Source organism: Abramis brama (genome assembly GCF_963993115.1).
Source record: "Abramis brama genome assembly, chromosome: 12".
NCBI lineage: Eukaryota > Metazoa > Chordata > Actinopteri > Cypriniformes > Leuciscidae > Abramis > Abramis brama.
In genome coordinates, this window is record NC_139974.1 from 21,563,292 (window position 1) to 21,577,172 (window position 13,881).

A 13,881-nucleotide genomic window follows, 5' to 3' on the forward strand; every position below is an offset into this window, starting at 1 on the left:
TAAGGCATGTCATAATCTTAGCCTTGTCTGTTAAACCAGGCCTTAATGTCTCAGATTTAAAACAAAGCAAAAAGTCTCATTGAATAAGTTTAAAATGCTGATTCAATCCTTTGTTCATCACTTAATGTAAACTAAACTCCTAAAACTTGCCAACTGTGGTTGTTTTGTTAGGAAAGCTGACTGAATAAAATTGTTTACCAAAAATACTTATTGAATATTCAAATGGTGAAAAATTAAATAAGTCAAGCGTACATTTTTGCAACAAGACCACATATGCTGCCTTAATGCAATTTAAGCCGGGCACTTAACGACTATAAGGACGATCATCAATGTAACTTGATTACTTACGACTGATCATGCCCAAACGAGCTGAGTCGGAGACAGTCGGTGGTCAACATCTGCTCCAGTCGTTGGAAACAGTCTGTAAGTGTGTTTAGTTCAGTCTTAGAATTTACAGTATTCGCTAAATCTACAGAAAAGCAGCATTTATTCAGAACATCACTGCAGCTCAAATATGAGAGCAAAAAACAAAACAATTGTATGCAGTTTTATACATGAGCATTAAGCAACTGCATATATGCCCACACCTGTAACTGCCTTTTCTGTAGTCTAGGTCAAACAGGTGGAGCTCCAACATACTGACAAACACTGGAGCTTCAGCCCATGACCAGCAAATCAGCTTTCCAACCACTTCTTTCCAACCACTTCTTGTTAGACAAGTTAGACAATAACACAGAAATGTTTTACATGGTTGTGTATCTTACCAGGGTTACAGTCTGCGAGTAGAGAGCAGATGGACAGCAGCACTTTGGAGATGGTGAGTGCTGGGCTCCAGTTGTCCTTCAGGATGTCCAGACAGATCACACCCTGACTGTTGATGTTGCAGTGGTAGATTCTCGTGCAAAACATCACCTGAGAGATCAGAACAGGACAACAGTTGATGTGAAAAAAAAAATAAGACACTGTGTCCAATAATTAATGGTGAGAAACCCATTCAAGACCTTATGAAAACAATTAATTTTGAGAGAAGTGAAATATAGGCTACTGTGATGGTGAGGCATGGTTTTGAGGAAATAAGCTCACCATAACGAAGTAACTTTTTGTATTTTTTTTTTTTGTGTCTGCATTGAGTCCAAACACAGTAAAAGCTTCAATTAACATATTAGCAAAAAAACAAAGCACAAATTCCAGGGCACAGAACTGAACATACCAACAAAACACACCATAGAACAGGGATTGGCAACTTCGGTCCTGGAGGGCCACTGTCCTACAGAGTTTAGCTCCAATCCTGAAAAAAAATCACCTGCCTGTAATTTTCTAGTAATCCTGAGGACCTTGATTAGCTTGTTCAGGTGTGTTTGATTAGGGTTGAAGCTAAACTCTGTATGACAGTGGCCCTCCAGGACCAAAGTTGCGCATCCCTGCCATAGAAGAACAAAACCTGACAAATAAATACACATACACTAACAAGGGTAACGAGACAGAGGTGAAAACAATCAAGGAGCAATAAGGTAATCACAGGAAACAGGAACTGAACTAGACTACAAACTAAAAGTGCAACAAGGAACACAATGTCAAGTCAAGTCAAGTCACCTTTATTTATATAGCACTTTTTACAATACAGATTGTATCAAAGCAGCTTCACAGTGATAACATGAAAATAATACAACAAAGTTTGTTTCTGGAAGAAAATTGTGTCATTGTCCACCTTAAGTAAGGCAGATCAATAATACTGTTGAATATTAAATGTCCCCAGCTGAGCAAGCCAAAAGCCAACGCAACAGTGGCAAGGAATCAAAACTCCATCAGGTGACAGAATGGACGAACAGTGTATGATTATGATTCAGGCAGCATTACAGGTCAGAAGTCAGATTGGATCAAAACATTCAGAATATTTATCCAGTTCCATCTGGTTGGAAGTCGGAGTCATCACACCGGTATGGAGACGAGTTTGTTGAGGATCAGTGCCGATGGCTGTCGTGTCGATGAGGCCTTCACAGGGCTGATGAGGCTGGCTCTTCAGGGATCCGGCTGACTTCAGTAAACCTCGGAATAAACAGAAAGACTAACATTAGCGTAGATGCCATTATTCTTATGATGTAACGAGTACATCAGGTGTTATAGGAAGTGTCCCCAGTTCTGGCTGACCTAATCTATGCAGCCTAATAATCATTTAACTGATTTGAATAATAGAAATGTATAATGTTCTATATGAATGCCAGGTAAAAGAGATGCGTTTTTAGTCTAGATTTAAACTGACAGGGTGTGTCTGCTTCCCGGACAATGTTAGGACGACTGTTCCAAAGTTTAGGTGCTAAATAGGAGAAGGATCTACCACCTGCAGTTTTTATTATCAACTGGCCAGAATTTTAAGGTCACAGTAGACGTGAAGGACTATAATGCGTTAAGAGCTCACTCAAGAACTGGGGAGCTAAACCATTTAGTGCTTTGTAAGTAGTCAGCAATATTTTAAAATGTACAGTGAGGAAAATAAGTATTTGAACACCCTGCTATTTTGCAAGTTCTCCCACTTAGAAATCATGGAGGGGTCTGAAATTGTCATCGTAGGTGTCCACTGTGAGAGACATAATCTAAAAAAAAAAATCCAGAAATCACAATGTATGATTTTTTAACTATTTATTTGTATGATACAGCTGCAAATAAGTATTTGAACACCTGAGAAAATCAATGTTAATATTTGGTACAGTAGCCTTTGTTTGCAATTACAGAGGTCAAACGTTTCCTGTAGTTTTTCACCAGGTTTGCACACACTGCAGGAGGGATTTTGGCCCACTCCTCCACACAGATCTTCTCTAGATCAGTCAGGTTTCTGGGCTGTCGCTGAGAAACACGGAGTTTGAGCTCCCTCCAAAGATTCTCTATTGGGTTTAGGTCTGGAGACTGGCTAGGCCACGCCAGAACCTTGATATGCTTCTTACAGAGCCACTCCTTGGTTATCCTGGCTGTGTGCTTTGGGTCATTGTCATGTTGGAAGACCCAGCCTCGACCCATCTTCAAAGCTCTAACTGAGGGAAGGAGGTTGTTCCCCAAAATCTCGCAATACATGGCCCCGGTCATCCTCTCCTTAATACAGTGCAGTCACCCTGTCCCATGTGCAGAAAAACACCCCCAAAGCATGATGCTACCACCCCCATGCTTCACAGTAGGGATGGTGTTCGTGGGATGGTACTCATCATTCTCCAAACACGTTGAGTGGAATTATGACCAAAAAGTTCTATTTTGGTCTCATCTGACCACATGACTTTCTCCCATGACTCCTCTGGATCATCCAAATGGTCATTGGCAAACTTAAGACGGACCTTGACATGTGCTGGTTTAAGCAGGGGAACCTTCCATGCCATGCATGATTTCAAACCATGACGTCTTAGTGTATTACCAACAGTAACCTTGGAAACGGTGGTCCCAGCTCTTTTCAGGTCATTGACAAGCTCCTCCCGTGTAGTTCTGGGCTGATTTCTCACCTTTCTTAGGATCATTGAGACCCCACGTGGTGAGATCTTGCATGGAGCCCCAGTCCGAGGGAGATTGACAGTCATGTTTAGCTTCTTCCATTTTCTAATGATTGCTCCAACAGTGGAACTTTTTTCACCAAGCTGCTTGGCAATTTCCCCGTAGCCCTTTCCAGCCTTGTGGAGGTGTACAATTTTGTCTCTAGTGTCTTTGGACAGCTCTTTGGTCTTGGCCATGTTAGTAGTTGGATTCTTACTGATTGTATGGGGTGGACAGGTGTCTTTATGCAGCTAACGACCTCAAACAGGTGCATCGAATTTAGGATAATAAATGGAGTGGAGGTGGACATTTTAAAGGCAGACTAAAAGGTCTTTGAGGGTCAGAATTCTAGCTGATAGACAGGTGTTCAAATACTTATTTGCAGCTGTATCATACAAATAAATAGTTTAAAAATCATATATTGTGATTTCTGGATTTTTTTTATTTTTTATTATGTCTCTCACAGTGGACATGCACCTACAATGGCAATTTCAGACCCCTCCATGATTTCCAAGTGGGAGAACTTGCAAAATAGCAGGGTGTTCAAATACTTATTTTCCTCACTGTATATGTTTAATAGGGAGCAAATGCAGTGTTGACAGAACCGGGCTAATATGGTCATACTTTCTGGTTATAGTGAGAACTCTAGCTGCTGCGTTTTGGGCCAACTGGACTTTGTTTATTAAGCGTGCAGGGCAACCACCCAGTAGAGCATTACAATAATCTAGCCTTGAGGTCATGAACGCATTAACTAACTGTTCCGCATTTTTCATTGAAAGCATATGGCAGGGATAGGCAACTCCGGTCCTGGAGGGCCACTGTCCTGCAGAGTTTAGCTCCAACCCTAATTAAACACACCTGAACAAGGCAATCAGTGTTTTCAGGATTACTAGATAGATACAGGCAGGTGAGTTTTTATCAGGGCTGAAGCTAACCCTCATGTGGTGTTCGGGTCATTTTGACCCGGAGAAGATTTTCTTTTTCCCGAAAATACTAGTTAATGTTATCGCTTTGGACTGAAACTTAGTGACTTTTTTCACAAATGGTATAACTACTTCTGAAATGTTTTGTGACAATTTTCTTAATTTTTTAGGGGGAGTTTTGTCACCTTGTCACTCTTGTGGTGTTCCCGGTCAAAAATGACCGGACTACAAAAAATAGCTTATAAATCACTCATTATGCAATATTATCACCCAATATTGGATTCAATCTTTTTGTCAACTTGTTCTCTTTCAATTAGGACTGGTTTTATATTTCTATTTGCATCTGATTAATCGTAGGCCTCATTTATTTGAGAGTAGGCATCTAATTTTTTGAGTAAAAAAAACATTATTTTTGAATAATTTTGGAAATTTTAAATAAATTCTGAAGAAAATTGGCACTGTTGATCACACTAGTCTACTTTAATTTTTCACCAGGAATTGTGTTTTGAAAAACTTTTATTTTGTACAATATGGCACAGAGTTACACTTGTGGTGTTCCCGGTCAAAAATGACCGGACTACAATAAATAGCTTAGAAATCAATCATTATGCAATATTTTCACCCAATATTGGATTCAATCTTTTTGTCCACTTGTTCTCTTTCAATTAGGACTGGTTTTATATTTCTATTTGCATCTGATCAATTGTAGGCCTCATTTATTTGAGAGAAGGCATCTAAATTTTTGAGTAAAAAAAACATTATTTTTTAATAATTTTGGAAAAATAAAATAAAATCTGAAGAAAATTGGCACTGTTGATCACACTAGTCTACTTAAACTTTTCACCAGGAATTGTGATTTGAAAAACTTTTATTTTGTACAATATGGCACAGAGTTACACTTGTGGTGTTCCACTGGGCCATTGAGGGCCATTGTGGGCCATTGTTTCAATGGGCCATTGAAAGTGAATGGGAGAGACCAATGCAACCAATGAATGGAACAACACAAATTATGTATCATTTTAAAGCTTAGAATCTCAGCTTTTTTATGCATCTAATCACTTTGATCAACTCCTAACGACTGCTGAGTTATCACTCTAAAACTGAGTGTACCCCCCGCAGGCGCCACCTAGCTGCGAAATAAATAATCATAATATTTTTCAAAACTATTACCTTGATCAACTTAAAATAGGTGTCATTTGAAAGCTTAGAGTCTGAAATTTACAATGAATGTAGCCAATTTGATAAACTCCTAAGTAGTGCTGAGTTATTTGCTGATAAATAAAAATAAATAAAATCATAATTTATAAACTACTTTTTTGTATTACATTCAGCAATATGTCAAATACATCATACAGCTCTGATAGTCCTGTGTCATATGTCATTTGAAAGGTCTCAATGAGTAGAATACAACAAGCATAATTGTTTCAGGCTTTTTTACTAAACTTGAGCGAGGTTTTTCTAAAAGAAGCCCTTCAAGAGACCCATGTGTAAACCATGTATGGATGCTGAATTTTAGACACATTTCCGCTCGTAACTTCATGAAACATGCTCCGATTGTGGAAAATGACACATCATTATTTACAGCAGATGCTTACAATTAAAATGAGTCCAAACTCAACATGATCCATAACTCAGAACTAAAGATATTCCTCGTGGAGTTCTAACACAAAAAAAATCACAGACGCACAGACTCACGTAGCCAATCAAGGTAGCTTAGACTTGGCCTTTTTACTCGTATCTTCATGAAAATTATATCGATCATGAAAAATGGCACATCGTTATTTACAGCAGGAGTTCACGATTAAAAAGAGCCCAAACTCATTATATTCCATCAATCAGATCTAAAGATATTCCTCATGGCGTTCTAACACAGAAAATACCACAGACGCACCTAGCCAAGTATATACTCATGAAGCACTCTCGTTTGGTTTTCGCTCATAACTTCACGAAGCATGCACAGTTCGTAGAAAACTGTACATCATTATTTTCAGCAGACTATCACTATTAAAAAGAGCCCAAACTCAGCATAATCCATCACTCAGATCTAAAGATATTCCTAATTGAGTTGTAACACACAAACCCCCACATACGCTCACAGAGCCTTGAATATAGATGTAGCCTAGCATTTATGTCCCGTTTTAACTCATAACTCAATGAAGCATGCATAAATTGTGGAAAATGGCACATCATTATTTACATGAGATTGTTAAGATTAAAAAGAGCCCAAACTCACCATAATCCATCACTCAGATGTAAAGATATTCCTCATGGACTTCTAACACATGTCTCTCCCATTCACTTTCAATGGCCAATTGAAACAGTGGCCCTCAATGGCCCAGTGGAACACCACAAGTGTAACTCTGTGCCATTTTGTACAAAATAAAAGTTTTTCAAAACAAAATTCCTGGTGAAAAATTAAAGTAGACTAGTGTGATCATCAGTGCCAATTTTCTTCAGATTTTATTTTATTTTTCCAAAATTATTTAAAAATAATGTTTTTTTTATTCAAAAAATGAGATGCCTACTCTCAAATAAATTAGGCCTACAATTAATCAGATGCAAATAGAAATATAAAACCAGTCCTAACTGAAAGAGAACAAGTGGACAAAAAGATTGAATCCAATATTGGGTGATAATATTGCATAATGAGTGATTTCTAAGCTATTTTTTTGTAGTCCGGTCATTTTTGACCGGGAACACTACAAGAGTGACAATGTGCCATTTTGTACAAAATAAAAGTTTTTCAAAACAAAATTCCTGGTGAAATATTAAAGTAGACTAGTGTGATCAACAGTGCCAATTTTCTTCAGATTTCATTTAATATTTCCAAAATTATTCAAAAATAATGTTTTTTTTACTCAAAAAATGAGATGCCTACTCTCAAATAAATGAGGCCTACAATTAATCAGATGCAAATAGAAATATAAAACCAGTCCTAACTGAAAGAGAAAAAGTGGACAAAAAGATTGAATCCAATATTGGGTGATAATATTGCATAATGAGTGATTTATAAGCTATTTTTTGTAGACCGGTCATTTTTGACCGGGAACACCACAAGAGTGACAATGTGCCATTTTGTACAAAATAAAAGTTTTTCAAAACAAAATTCCTGGTGAAATATTAAAGTAGACTAGTGTGATCAACAGTGCCAATTTTCTTCAGATTTCATTTAATATTTCCAAAATTATTCAAAAATAATGTTTTTTTTACTCAAAAAATCAGATGCCTACTATCAAATAAATGAGGCCTACAATTAATCAGATGCACATAGAAATATAAAATCAGTCCTAACTGAAAGAGAACAAGTGGACAAAAAGATTGAATCCAATATTGGGTGATAATATTGCATAATGAGTGATTTCTAAGCTATTTTTTGTAGTCCGGTCATTTTTGACCGGGAACACCACAAGTGTGACAATGTGCCATTTTGTACAAAATAAAAGTTTTTCAAAACAAAATTCTTGGTGAAATATTAAAGTAGACTAGTGTCATCAACAGTGCCAATTTTCTTTAGATTTCATTTAATATTTCCAAAATTATTCAAAAATAATGTTTTTTTTACTCAAAAAATCAGATGCCTACTATCAAATAAATGAGGCCTACAATTAATCAGATGCACATAGAAATATAAAATCAGTCCTAACTGAAAGAGAACAAGTGGACAAAAAGATTGAATCCAATATTGGGTGATAATATTGCATAATGAGTGATTTCTAAGCTATTTTTTGTAGTCCGGTCATTTTTGACCGGGAACACCACAAGTGTGACAATGTGCCATTTTGTACAAAATAAAAGTTTTTCAAAACAAAATTCTTGGTGAAATATTAAAGTAGACTAGTGTCATCAACAGTGCCAATTTTCTTTAGATTTCATTTCATATTTCCAAAATTATTCAAAAATAATGTTTTTTTTACTCAAAAAATCAGATGCCTACTATCAAATAAATGAGGCCTACGAATAATCAGATGCAAATAGAAATATAAAACCAGTCCTAACTGAAAGAGAACAAGTGGACAAAAAGATTGAATCCAATATTGGGTAATAATATTGCATAACAAGTGATTTATAAGCTATTTTTTATAGTCCGGTCATTTTTGACCGGGAACACCACAGGTGGAATTGGGTTGTGAACACCACACAAGGGCTAAACTCTGCAGGACAGTGGCCCTCCAGGACCGGAGTTGCCTATCCCTGGCATATGTCGTAATTTAGATATATTTTTAAGGTGGAAGAATGCGGTTTTACAGATGCTAGAAACGTGGCTTTCAAATGAAAGATTTGTATCAAAGAGCACACCTAGGTTCCTAACCGACGACGAAGACTTGCCAGAGCAGACATCAATTGTTAGACAATATTCTGGGTTAATACGTGAAGAGTTTTTTTGCCCAATAATTAGAAACTCTGTTTTTTCAAAATTAAGTGGTAGGAAATTCCTAGTCATCTAAATTTTTATATCAGCTATGCATTCCGTTAATTTTGTGAATTGGTGCGTTTCGTTGGGCGCAAAGAAATATAGAGCTGAGTATCATCAGCATAACAGTGAAAGCTAATTCCATGCTTCCTAATGATATCTCCCAAGGGTAGCATGTACAGGGTGAACAGCAACGGTCCCAGTACTGAGCCTTGTGGTACTCCATACTGAACTTTTGATCGATATGACATCTCTTCATTTACTGCTACAAACTGATAACGGTCAGATAAGTATGATTTGAACCATGCTAGTGCAATTCCACTAATGCCAACATAATTTTCGAGTCCATTCAAAAGAATGTTGTGGTCAGTGGTATCAAATGTAGCACTAAGATCCAGTAACACTAATAGTGAGATACAACCACCATCGGATGATAAGAGCAAATAATTTGTAACTCTAATGAGAGCAGTCTCAGTACTATGATATGGTCTAAATCCTGACTGGAAATCCTCACAGATACCATTTCAAACAAACACAGAATATGACAGTATCCTTCTTTTGTTCACTCATTAGGCTACATCTTTGGTTCAATGTCATTTGAGATATTCGTTTAAACTATTTAAATGCTTTTCTGATTAAATAAATTTTGTTGGTCCTGCATTAGACAACCCATCAGAGAATCAACATGAAACTATTTAAAAAAAAAAAAAATCTACAGTATTTCGAGGCAAAGATACCAAAATAAACAGGATTTAAGTGCAGCAGTCTGGTGTTTAATAAGAATTCTTTGACTACAGACAAAGGAACGGAACCACCAAATTCATAAGATTAAATCAGACAAAGAACTGAACAAAACACAGGGCTTAAATAACAGAGTGAACTAATCAATTAAAACCACATCATGTGCATGCTAATCAATCAGTAACCAAGGAGACAAATGACAGGGAAAAACAACTCTTAGTAACACATACAGAAAACACATCAGATCCCTGACAGTTGGGGAGTAACTAGTTACATGTAACTGAGTTACGTAATTTAATTACAAAATAAATGTACGGTAACTGTAATCAGTTACTGAGTTATCTTAATATTTTCTGTAAAAAGCTAGGATATGTTGAATAATATTAATTTGTTACCTTGCCTGTTTTTGATGTGTACGATGCCCCATGTCTTTTAAAGGCCGTTTAGTAAAGCGATGCTATTCTGATGCTTTTGATTGGTTCTTTAGGCTACAATCTGTCTAAGAGTTGCCACCACGGCGAGTGATAAAAATGTGCAGTGCTGGAAATTAGAAAAGTAATTAAAAAGTAATCAAATGTAATCAGTTACATTACTTTAATAACGTAATTGAAATAGTTACACTACTTATTACATTCTAAATAGGGTAACTTGTAATCTGTAACCTATTACATTTCCAGTAACCTTCCCAACACTGCTTAAATGCACAACAAAAACGATGAGAAAAGTGCAGAACTCTTTCAAAACACTGAAACAAACTCCAAAGGAATTTTGTTTTTGCCAGTTTCGTTCGAAATTATGTCACACCCATTTGTTTTTTCATTTTGTCTATCAGGGTTTTAAAGGTGACATATTATGCCCCTTTTCACAAGATGTAATATGAATCTATGATGTCCCCAGAATATGTCTGTGAAATTTCCACTCAAAATACCCCCCAGATCATTTATTATACAGTAGCTTGTCAAATTTGACCCTTTTTGGGTGTGAGCAAAAACGCTCCGTTTTTGTGTCCCTTTAAATGCAAATGAGCTGCTGCTCCCTGCACCCGTTCAGAAGATGGCTGGTCCTTTACATGAGCTTCAGATACTCCGTCAATAACAAAACATGCGAATAATCTCACTCATCCAAAATCCCAGAAATAACTAGTAGCGGAGTGCAGCCATTCGGAGAGACTCAGGAAGAGGTTGCAACTTTTAGACTGCACCTGGACATTTCTGAATGGTTAGTGGATGTTTAGTCATCTGTTTCTGGGGAATTTCCGTTGAAAATGAATCCACTGCTCTCTTGTTTCATCTGAGGCTGGGACTCTAAACCGTGTTCTGTGTTCGTCTGTGCAGCCAACAACAGAAAAGTTTGCATGCTTTGCTCAAACTTTTGCCATTGCGTTAGAACTGGTTACACTGTTGTCGCTTGCGAAAACCAAATGGCGGCACCGTGGGTGAAAACATGCAGATTAAGGGGTGGTAATATTATAACAAGATCCCCTTCCTATGTCAGAAGGGGAGCAAAATTTGATCGGCTTATTTTTTGACATGATTGCAGAGAAAGGCTTACCAAAACAAAGTTACTGGGTTGTCACTTTTCACATTTTCTGGGTTGGTAGATGCACTGGGGACCCGATTATAGCACTTAAATCAAGTATTACGTTAGTTCAGCCAGGCCACGTCAACCAAGCTCGCATCAGCTGATAGCCAGCTGTTCCAAATGTGTACCAATCCAGTGTCGACATCTATCACAGCGGCCTATTTAAATTCCCATTCCTTCAGCACTTCCTCCATAGCGTAGCTGCTCGCAATCAAACTCCCTCCTCCAACCGCAACTCCACCCAACCAAACCTTTAATCAATCTGAATTGTTATTTTGTTTTTCCGTACAGGTCACTACATTGCAAGCATTTTCTATCGTGGATTTGTCTTGCTGCTCTCCCTGCTCTGTCCAGGCAGTTGCATGGACAGGCGTGGGAGTTTTGCCCAGAACAGAACCATACCACCAAAAACTAACTGTATGCTATAATTGTAATAAATTTGTATACTTGACGAAGTGGTCCTGACTGAAACACCGAAAAAGTCAGATGAAAACATTTTTGTTTTTTTGTGAACAGAAAGAAGTCCTGAAAGAAGAACTCTTATGATTAAAATTAAGATTACCACCACTAAAGACATTATTTGTTGTTTCTAAAGGTTTTGATAAAGCCCAGAGAAATACAGTATGTTTATTTCATTTTTTGATTCTCAAGCAAAATGTATCTTGTTCTATGGATGATTAGATATTTTACTGGAAAAAATACTGTTATATTTTTTATTTTTTTTATTTTTATTTCCAGAGATAACTTAAAATATCACAGGGTTCTTCAGGTTAAAAACTAGGGCTCATTAGAGCTCAGCTTACAAAAATGTATCAGAACTTATGATGTCACATAATGAATTCCAAAATGTATTGCTTGAATGCATTCTAATTTGCTTTGGATACAAGTGTCAATAGCACTGTAAATGTACATTGCACATGTTGGATTGGCAACAAGGTGAGTGATAAATTCATATACATTTTCTGCCCATTTATTGAGCAAGTATTTAGATTCTGAATATTTTAGTATTTTTGGTGAAGCAAATCATTTTGAAATGTTTTTGAATCAGCCCTGAGGGTCACTCACAACACATTCTGTATCATGTCATCGTCTCTTCATTATCTGATCATTATCTCTCATTAAATTACAAATCTTCCCCCACCCTCTTCTCATATCCTCACTTCAATGTGTTCTATACGGCCACACAAGATGTTAACAGCTATCTAGCAGTGAGTAGAGTGAAAGTGAAAGCTGTGCTGATGTGGGTCTACAGAAGGCTGACGGGGAAAATTAAGTCTGGGAAGTTTATTGATCTAAGATCAAGCTCTCTTTTGGACTATTATCAGTCTCGACAAGGTTTTAATGAACAAATTAACTTTTTTTTCTGAAGTGACAGACACTAAACCCTGGTTTCTTGAGTAGTTTAACTGTCTTTTATGTAAAAAAAAACAAAACAAAAAAACATTTTTGCCTATAAACACATCTATTTCTGTCTTCAGTTAGAGATACGACGACGACTCTCAAACACGTAATATCAGCACAAAATGGTCCTTGAAGAGTTGGGAGTGTCAACGGACAGTTAAAGGGCAATTAACATAATCTTTTCATATGAATCACTCCAACTTATTTTATTTTATTTTATTTATATTTTATTATAAATGTTTTTTTTATTTTTTACACATTCAGAGAAAATGAATGCACAAAATAATCTTAGTGGGGGGGAAAATTAAATCACAGCTCACATTCAAACAGAGAGAGCTGAGACAAAATCATCACTATATTACTATATACACTATATACGACACACTATATTAAAAGCACAGCTAAATGTGACATTTATTATAATGTGTTTATGTGAAGTTTGTTTTAAGTTCACTTGCATTAAATGTTGTTAAAATATTTTAAGACTATTAGATGGTTGAAAGATGGCTTTAATACTCATTTCATCCCCAGAAACTGAGAAAAAACAAATGCATTAAGTTGAATTTAATCAATTTTAGTTAAACTTAATGCATTTGTTTAAATGTAGATAAAATAAATTGAATGCAACCATTTACGATAATTTTTTTTATATTAATTTCAACAAATCATTTTGTGATCTCTGTATGCTTTCATTTGAAAGAGATTTAAAAGAATAACTTGCATTCCAAAGAAAAATACAAATTAAATGGACTAAAACTGACATGAACGAGTGAACGATGACAGAATTTACTGTCTGGGAGAAGGCTCTGAACTTGGGTGTTTTGAAGGGGTAGTCTGGTGTGAAAACGATGTCCAGGAAGAACACTCCTCCCTTATACACTGAGGACCCAGGATAGTGGACCTCCACTCATAAATGTTGTCTCCTTTTTGGCCGGCACTAAAAATAAAGCACAACCAGTTCAATGCAGAAAAGTAGAGCTGCACTTAAACATTAGACTGATTCAAAAATATGCAGATTATGCAATCCTCTTTAGTGTGACATAGTCTTTGAATATGAACTAAAAAATGTGTGTTTGTGGTGCAAACTGCTAGGCACTGTGTGGTAATGAGCAATTATGGGATAGCATTACTGTGCCAGAATATTTGGCTACCAAGAGATTGCTGGAACTGAGGACAGCTGTTTAGGCTCATATCTGAATTTGGTTCTTGTCAAAAAGCCTGAAGGAAAGCTAATAGAATTTCTATCATAATTTGATAATTGGAATCAATCCCAATGGGACTTTTCAGGATTTTTAACTGCAGTGCACAGATGTA

The 13,881-nt window shown here is 36.6% G+C and overlaps 1 pseudogene across 1 annotated transcript in view; it reads right to left on the minus strand.

Moving 5' to 3' along the window:
- The window catches only part of LOC311093029 (ubiquitin-conjugating enzyme E2 E2-like), a 199,171-nt pseudogene that overhangs the window by 2,732 nt on the left and 182,558 nt on the right, over positions 1-13,881 (minus strand). Inside the window, exons 5-6 of the transcript in view lie at positions 13,358-13,504; positions 765-912 (exon numbers count right to left, since the gene is read on the minus strand). The product of the transcript in view is annotated as a ubiquitin-conjugating enzyme E2 E2-like (transcript). The remainder of the gene's footprint in view (positions 1-764; positions 913-13,357; positions 13,505-13,881) is intronic.